Source organism: Propithecus coquereli, unplaced genomic scaffold (assembly GCF_000956105.1).
Source record: "Propithecus coquereli isolate 6110/MARCELLA unplaced genomic scaffold, Pcoq_1.0 Scaffold351, whole genome shotgun sequence".
NCBI classification, from domain to species: domain Eukaryota; kingdom Metazoa; phylum Chordata; class Mammalia; order Primates; family Indriidae; genus Propithecus; species Propithecus coquereli.
The window spans coordinates 1,829,749-1,838,870 of record NW_012149186.1 but is presented as its reverse complement, the minus strand read 5'-3'; positions in this window follow the sequence as shown (position 1 = coordinate 1,838,870).

Here is a 9,122-nt window from a genome sequence, read left to right as displayed (position 1 = left end):
GTCTTGCCCTTTACAGAAAATAATTGTCAACTCTGGATGTGGATCCTACAGATATTTAAAAAAATAATATAGGTATATGCTTCAATTTCACCACTTCTAGTCAACATTGAACCAGTGGTCCTAGAGATTATAGTAAGTCAAGAAGAAGGCGTAAAAACAGGAAAAGAAAGAAGTACAATTGTTATTTGCATATGACATGATGTGTACATAGAAAACCCTACAAAATTTACAAAAATCAATTCTAATAAGTGAATTTATCAGTCAATATATAAAAATTATTTGTAGTTCTCTATACTAACAATGAAAAATTTGAAAACTGAGATAAAAATTATCATTTCCAATAGCATAAAGAATACCAAATGCCCTATGAATAAATCTAAGGATATGCTCTCAACACTGAAAATTATAAAACATTGCTAATGTAAGTTTAAAAAAAGACCTACAGAAATGGTGATATACCATATTCAAGGATCAGAAAACTCAGCACTGTTAAGTTGGAATTCTCTCTAGATTTATGTGTAGATTCAGTACAATCTTTATTAACATACTAGTAGGCTTTGAAGAAATGGACAAGTTGATTCTATAAGCTTATTGAAATGCAAATGACTAGCAAAAATAATGCAGAAGAATAGTAAAAATAATTTTGAAAAAGGACAAAGTTGGAGGCCTTTTATTTCCTCCATAAAGCTATGCTATAGTTATCAAGACAGTGTGGTCTTGGCATAAGGATAGATATATAGATCAATGAAACACAAATAGAGAGCTCAAAAATAGACTTACACATTTTTCCACCCAAGTGCCAATTCAATCCAGAGAAAGAAAGGCAAAAGTTTTTCTAAATCGGTATCTCTGTGGAAAACAATGAATGACCACTCCAGCTCACTCCATACACAGGAACTAATTTGCAATGGATCATATACCTAAAATGTAAAAGCAAAAACTATAAAACTTCTGTATCACCCTTTGCTGTATAACAAATTTCGTAGTACTTAGTGGCTTAAATTGACACCTGTTTATTACTTTATTGTTACTGTGTGTCATGAACTCAGGAGGAGCTTAGCTGGTAATTCTGGTTCAGGGTCTTAGCAAGTTATTTTTATTTTGTTTCTTAGCAGGTAATTCTGGTTCAGGGTCTCCCATAAGGTTGTAGTCACGATGTTAGCCAGAATTCAGTCATCTGAAAGCTTGGCTGGACTTGAGAATTGCTTTTTAAAATGACTCATCTCCCCTGGCTGTTGGCAGAGGCTTCAGCTCTTCCCTGGCTATTGGCAGGAGAACTCAGCGAACCCATCTGTAGGGCTACTTGAGTGCCTTGTGACGTGGTAGCTGGCCTCCCTCAAAGCGAGCAATTTGAGAGTGAGAGCAAAGAAGAAGCTACAGTGCCTTTTATGACAAAGTCTTGGAAGTCACACACTGTCGCTTTTATCATATTCTATTCATTACTCTAGCCCACATTCAAGAGTAGAGAAATTAAGTCTACCTCTTGAAGGGAAGAATATCAAAGAATTTGTGGTCATACTTAAAAACTGACTGGACACGGTGGCTCATGCCTATAATTCCAGCACTTTGGGAGGCCCAGGTGGGAGGATTGCCTAGGCCAGGAATTCAATACCAGCCTGGGCAACATAGCAAGATCCCTGTCTTTACCAAAAAAATTGTTTTAAATTAGTCAGGTGTGGTGGCATGCATTTGTAGTCTTAGCTACTCGGGAGGCTGAGGCAGGAGGATTGCTTGAGCCTAGGAGTTTGAGGTTACAGTGAGCTATGATCAGGCCTCTGCACTCCAGCCTGGAAAACAGAAAGACCTTGTCTCCCAAAAAGAGAAGAAAAGAAAAAAAACAGGTAATGAACCACATATACTATCACCTAGCTTCAACAATTTGAAGTTTGCATTTCTTGTAAGTTGCAGAGTAGGGATTTGAACCCACATCTATCTTGTTCCCAAACACGTGATTTCATGCTTCCTCTTTATTTTGTCATTTAATGCTATTGAGAAACCGTATGATTTCCTAGTGTTTTTGGTAAAATAGACATGAAAAAGTATTATTATAACAGTGAGTTTTTTGGTTGATAGTAAGATGGAGAAAGCACTCTCTTTTAATGACTTATATTTTGTAATAAGCATTTTTTGGTTGCAGTGTTCTGCAAAGACAAAAACCTGCTGATACAGTTCATCCTGTTTTACAAATCTTTGACCCATTCATCAGACTCTGACCACTCTAAAGATAAAGGATTACAGTTGTATTGGTCTTTCTGACTGAAGTGGCCTTCTGCACATTGAGAAATTGTGTAATTATTAACTGTGGTAATGGATAGGTACTTGCAGGTTTCATCTGGTATCTTAATGAGCTTTAACCCTCTGAGTACATCTAAAACATATCCTAGAATCACTGAAATCCATCTGTTGTCCGTAACTTAACTCTTCTATGTAATTTTGCTATAATAAATATTTTGTCTCCTCCTGCCCTCACCACTCTGCATTCCTCCACTCACCACTCAAAAATTGGAGTATTTAGTAGCAGCAGCCTTTGCTATAAAGACTTTTTTTTAAAAAAATTACTCTTCGTTGAATTAACAGTGTTATTTCCTAGTCGATTTTTTTAGGGGGAGAGTCCCATACTTACAGGGGTATTTATTTAGACAGATAAGCGAAGGCATAGTGAAACCACTGTTATATAGAATGGCTTTGTGCTTTATGGAACTTTAATTCATTGTAGACATCTCTTGTCCTGGGAGATCCCCCAAACTCTCAAGATGGCTTTGTATCCCCACTTTACGCTCCACCATCTTCTCCTGTCTAGAGGGGAAGGAGGGCTTTCAATCTTGCCTTTGAGTCTACTGTGATGCTAGCAATACAGGTCTGAAGTTCGGAGAGAGCTTGGTTCAGATAGATTTGTAAAATGTAATTGGGTATGTGGTAGTTAAATGAATGGGATTAGATGAAACTCTCTAGAGATGTGTGGAATGAGAAGAGGAGGTGACCTCAGGGAAAGAGGTAGAAGAACCAGTTAGGAAAGAGTAGCATTCTAGAAACAAAGGAAAGAGTTTCACAATTGGAGTGGTGAAGTACTTACCGTGCGTTCTTATTTGGCAATTTGGACTTCATTATTGTTTTAATAGAGATAGGAAGTGAAAGTCAGATTGCAGGACAGTTAGGAGAAAATGTTAAGTGAGGACACAGAAGCAGTGAATGTCTTTCATGCTTTGTATACATTTTGGAGACTACCTATAGTAGGCCTGTTTCTTGGGTAAGGCAGCTAGGGCAGCTTTCATGGGCTGTATGTTGGGAGGGGGAGTAGGAATGACTTGGGGGCTGTATTGTACTACTTTTTTCTGAACACTATTAAAATTTGGTTTCAAAATGTTGTGATTCACTATAGTCCTAAAAGCCTATGAAAAAGGCAGATAATGGGCAGTCCCACATTGATTGAATTGTCACCCACTTCTCCCCTCTAGGGACATCTCTGCTTTTAATTCTGTAATAGCTCATGTCACTTTTTATGATTGTCACTTTGTCTCTCCCATCAGACTAGAAGCTCCTTATTATTGTTTTGAATTCTCGGTACCTAGCATAAATGCCTAGTGTTTAGTATTTGTTATATGAGTGATTGAATGAATAAACTAATAAACATTTGTCTTTTAAGCACAAAAGAATTCCAATTTGGTGAGCCCACAGAGCCAAAAATGTAGAATTTTTCAGGAAAGAGGGATTGATAAACAGTTTCAAAGGATAGTAAGATAAGAATTGAAAACTAACTTTTGGATTTGGCTATTAGAAAGTCATTGGTTTCCATAGTGAAAACTTTTATAGCAAAATGGTTGGAGTAGAAGCCATAGGAGGTAGAACTGGGTTGAAGGATAAATGGGAAGCAGCCGGGTGCAGTGACTCATGCCTGTAATCCCAGCACTTTGGGAGGCCAAGGTAGGAGCATTGTTTGAGGCTAGGAGTTCAACATAGCGAGATCCCATCTCTGCAATAAAAAATAAAAATTAGCCAGGCATGGTGGTACGCACCTGTGGGCCCAGCTACTTGGGAGGCTGATGCAGGAGTATCACTTGAGCCCAGATTTAGAGGCTACAGTGAGCTATGGTCACACCACTGCATTTCAGCTTGGGCCACAGAGTGAGGCCCAATCTCCTAAAAAATAAAAAATAAAAAAAAAGAAAGGAAGTGAGACCAAAGAAACAACATAGGAGAGTTTTCGTTTGCTTGTTTGTTTTTAAAGATTTGAAGCTAAAGGGAAGAAACCATTGAAGAAGAAGCCCAAAGACCCTAGAGAAGAGAGTTCATTATCACGGTATTTTTATGCATTTGATTTGCATGTATCTAAGTAATTCCCACCAACACATCAGGAAAATATATTTCTCCTACTTGGGCTTGATATATGTATTTTGAACTTGAAGGTTTTTCCTGTGCTATTTGGGCCCCCCTAGTGGTAAATAGATTAATGGCATGTAGTAATACAAATTAGATCTGCTATACCAGCTATTCCTTTTGCAGGTTATTATTATTCTTTCTGTGAAGACTAAATGAGCGTGGGATATGTGGTTACAGCAATTATAGTAATGCTTACTCATTTTTTGATTTGCAGTGGGTCAAAACTTGACACCTAAAATTACTGTAATTTTGTTTTCTTATTAATACTGTGATTCACTGTTATAAACTGCTTGAAAATTATAGTATATCTTTATTTTAGCTGCTAATCCATTAACAGCTGCCATCATTATTATCAACTCTTATACTGAAGGGTTAGATTTAGGTCCATTGTTATATAACTATTGGAACATTACATTCAACTTGAAGATTGTGAAGGAAAAATCTGAATTACCAAACAAAAATACTTGATTATGAAAATAAAAAGCATTCATTATTCATAACAATAAGCTTATTTAATGTAGAAAAAAATTTAAAAGTAATCCATAATCTTGTTTCTCAATGTTTTTCTTTCTAGGATTTTTTTTTTTTTTTTTTTGACAGAGTCTGGCTCTCTTGCCCTGGCTAGAGTACCGTGGCATCAGCCTAGCTCACAGCAACCTCAAACTCCTGGGCTCAAGCGATCCTCCTGCCTCAGCCTCCCAAGTAGCTGGGACTACAGGCATGCGCCACCATGCCCGGCTAATTTTTTCTATATATATATTTTTAGTTGTCCAGATAATTTCTTTCTATTTTTAGTAGAGACGGGAGTCTCACTCTTGCTCAGGCTGTTCTTGAACTCTTGACCTTGAGCGATCCACCCGCCTCGGCCTCCCAGAGTGCTAGGATTACAGGCGTGAGCCACCGTGCCCGGCCTCTTTCTAGGATTTTAAAAAATATTATAAAATATTTCTGAACAATTTAAGGAACACTTTTATAACCACACCCAGTTAAAAAAATAAACATGCTCAGAAGCCCTCTGTGTACCCTTTACCTGTTACATCCTCATCCTTCCCCCTCAAAGGTAACCACAATCCTGCATTTGGTGTTTTGTTCTCAGGCATATTTTAAAACTCAATATATTGATATCATAAGTTGTGTATTCTTCAGATTGCTTTTTTCATTTAAAATTGTGTTTGTAAGGTTTATCCATGTCGACATGTAGCTCTTGCTCATTTACTTTTGCTGCCATATAGTATCCGTCTTGGAATATTCCATGATTTATCCATCTTCTTCTTCACGAACTCATAGGTTGTTTTAAATTTTTTGCTTATAAAGTCTTCCACAGTCGTTCCTGTACATATTTTCTTGTGCATATATATACAAGAGTTCTTCAGGGAAGGAACTTGAAAGTGTAATTGTTTGTATGGTATGTACATCCTCAGCTTTACTGTTTTGCCAAATCATTCTTCAAAGTGATAATGCTGGTTTACTCTTCCACCAGCAGGGTAAGAATTCCCCAATCTTGGGTGTTGTCACACTGTTTAAAACTTTCCCCAGTCCCATGGGTATGAAACAGTGTTTCTTAAAAACAAACAAAAGACTTGTATTATAGGGTATTTCAAACATATATAAAAGTAGATTGATAAGTGCAGTGAACCCCTGTGTGTCCCATCACCCCGCCTAAATGGTTATCAACACATGGCCAATCTTGTTCATCTATACCCTCACTCCCTCTCCCCTCCCTGTTATATGAAGAAATCCGAGATGTCGTACCGTTCTGTCTGCAGACGCTCATTATGTATCTCCAGCATATAACTCTTTCAAACCTCGGTAACATTATCCAACTAAAAAATAACAACAATCCCTTAATGTTATTGAATATCAGTCAAGGTTTCAGTTTCTCTGATTGTCTTATAATATTTTTACATTTGTTTGTTCAAATCAATATTTAAATTAGGTCCATACATTATAATTGGCCTCAATCTACATGTTCCCTCTGCTCTCCCTTATAACATGTCTTTGTGATGTTAGCAGCCATTAATGATCATTGCCTAAAAGATCCGCTAATTTGTTAGAAGTTGCAAAATGGTAATAGTCTGTTATTCTTTTTTGTTTATTAGCGGAATGCCTCTATAAGGAGATATTTCTTATTAAATAGTTGATCATCTTGTTATGCTATTAGTATAGAAAAGACAGGATGAATTTTCCTTCCTGTCATTCATTAGCTTTTAAAACAGTTACCGTATTTAGTCCCTCAGTAACCTCCAAAGGTGGCCATTGAATGAGTTTGCTTTAGTTTTCTTTATGAACTTGTGGATTTAAACATGTTTGATGTGTTCCAATTTATTACGGTTATTATACTTACTGATGCCCAAATTGCTCAACTCTGGCCAGTGGGAGCCTCTTCAAAGTTAGTTCCTGAGTTCTTTTGACATAGTGCTAGTAGTTTTTTGTCAGTTTTCTTGCTTTCTGGTGTGGTGACATGCTTCTGGCTCATCTTGTACACTTTCTGCGCCAGACCTGTAATCAGCCATTTCTCTAAGGAGTCCTAGTCACATGGCCACCCTCTGCCTAGCACATACCAAAATTCCTTATTTCTAGAAGTAAAGCCGGTATGCAGCATTAACTACATTGTTTATATAAACACTTCAGGCACAGTGAACCATTCTTATCAAGGAATGGTTGGAATCTTCCTGAAATCTAAATTCACAGACACCAGCCAAGGGGCCTACCTTACAAGCAGGACTTTTTAAGGATATTAGTTTCAGGCCTGCTATGTTAACTCTTTTCTACGTGGGTGCCTACTAGACATCTTGTAGAGATTAGGAGTACATAGACAGTTGGCTAAGGAGCCAGGAGTTCAGATGAGAGGCTGTGATGGAGATAGACATGTGATAGTCATTGGTGTACAGAGATATCCAGAGCCCTGATACTGAATGAAGTTGAGTAGAGGGAGAGAGCCAAGTACTGGGCCCTTGAGCTGGAAGCTGAGGAGATGGGGAGAAGCTAGCAAAGGAGACTGAGAAGGAGCAACTGGTGAGGTAGTTTGAGGAAGGACCAGAGTCAAGAGGATCTGATATCCCTAAAGCCACACGAAAAGAGTGTTTCAAGAAGGAATCCGTGGTGTCAAATGCTCCTGATGGGCTAAGGAAGCTGAAAATGGAGAGTTGACTGATGGTAATGTGCAGGTCATTGGGGACCTGGAAATAAGCTGTTTCTGTGGAGTGGTTTGGACAAAAGCTTGATGGAGTGGGTTTATGAGAGAACAAGAGTAAAGGGAGTATAGATAATTCTGTCAAGGAATTTTGCTATAGAGGAAAGCAGAAAAATGGTGCAATAGGTGGAGAGGGATAGGAGATGAATAACAGCATAGGAAAAGTAGCAGCATGTTTGTATGTTGATGAAGGTGCTCCATTACAGAGAGAAACCCATGATGTGGGACAGAAGGGGAGAATTACTAGAGCCCAACTAGGGAAACAGGAATGAGATCTGATTCCTAAGTGAGGAGGAGATGGCCTTGTACAGAAGCATGGACAATTCATCCGTAGTAACAGGAGCGTAGGCAGAGTATATGGGTCTCCTAGAGGTGGCTTGGCAGGTGTGTTGTTGAGAGCTTGCAAATGGAAATAGGTAGCATGGTCACCTCCATACTGAGGATAGGGGAGGACAAGCTGGAGATTTAAAGAGTGAGAAGGCATAAAAGAGTTATCTTGGAGAGTGAATGGGAAGAGTGATAAAGCGGGTTAGGATTCCTTGGCTTCACCTTTAGGTTAATGGTAATGAATTTAAATTGAGAATCGTTTTTAGATAATTGTGTATTTTTTTCTCTAGTTATTTCCTGCCATTTGGATACAGGTGCAAGGTAGGTGATTATTCAACCAGTGTTTGAAGTTAACTGCATATTACATTGGAGGGCAGAGCAGTAGAGTTAGAGATGTATGATAGGGAGTGATTATAATAATGGACCGTAGCACCTAAGCTGGTTAAGGAGGGAAGTGAAGAACGAGGCTATTAAAATGTGGTATGATCAATGCATTCATTGTAGGTCCCATGTGTCAAAGGGTCGTTGGAGTTGTGGGTCTAGAGGGAGTAAGTTGGAGGGTAGGAGAAAATAGAGAGTTGAAAACTTAATACTGAAATGAGGGGAGAGTGTATAGTTATTGATAATGGTATGATTATGGGAATGGATGACTGAGGTGAGGTGGAAGATAAAATCTATGGAGGAGGAGAGGTCAAGGAACCAAGAGGCCAGGTCAAGGAATGATAAGCGTGGCTGGGGATCATAGTTTACCTTCTTACCTTTTTTATGCAGGACCCTGTACTCTAACCAAAAGTCCTTAGTCATACCAAGGTCTTTCATTACTCTGCCCTCTTCCAGATCCTATTTCTTTTGTTTGAAATTCTCTTGGCCACAGTGCCTGTCTTCTGTAGTAGCACTCTTCCCTAGTAGATCGTTATTGTTTCCTGTTTATAGCTTATAGTGTTGATTACATTATTTTGAAACTATTGGTTTGTATCTGCTATTTTTTTTCTTCTTTTTGGTTTTTTGAAAAGCCACATGAACAGTTCCCTTAGCCAAGAACCTTATCTGTGTTTTTGCCACTCTAAAAAAGTTTTTAATGAATTCTAGGAATAGTTCTATTTGGTAAATGCTTATTAAAAGTTAATTATTGTTGGCTGGGCACGGTGGCTCACGCCTATAATCCTAGCACTCTGGGAGGCCAAGGTGGTAGGATCCCTTGAGGTCAGGGGTTTGAGACCAGCCT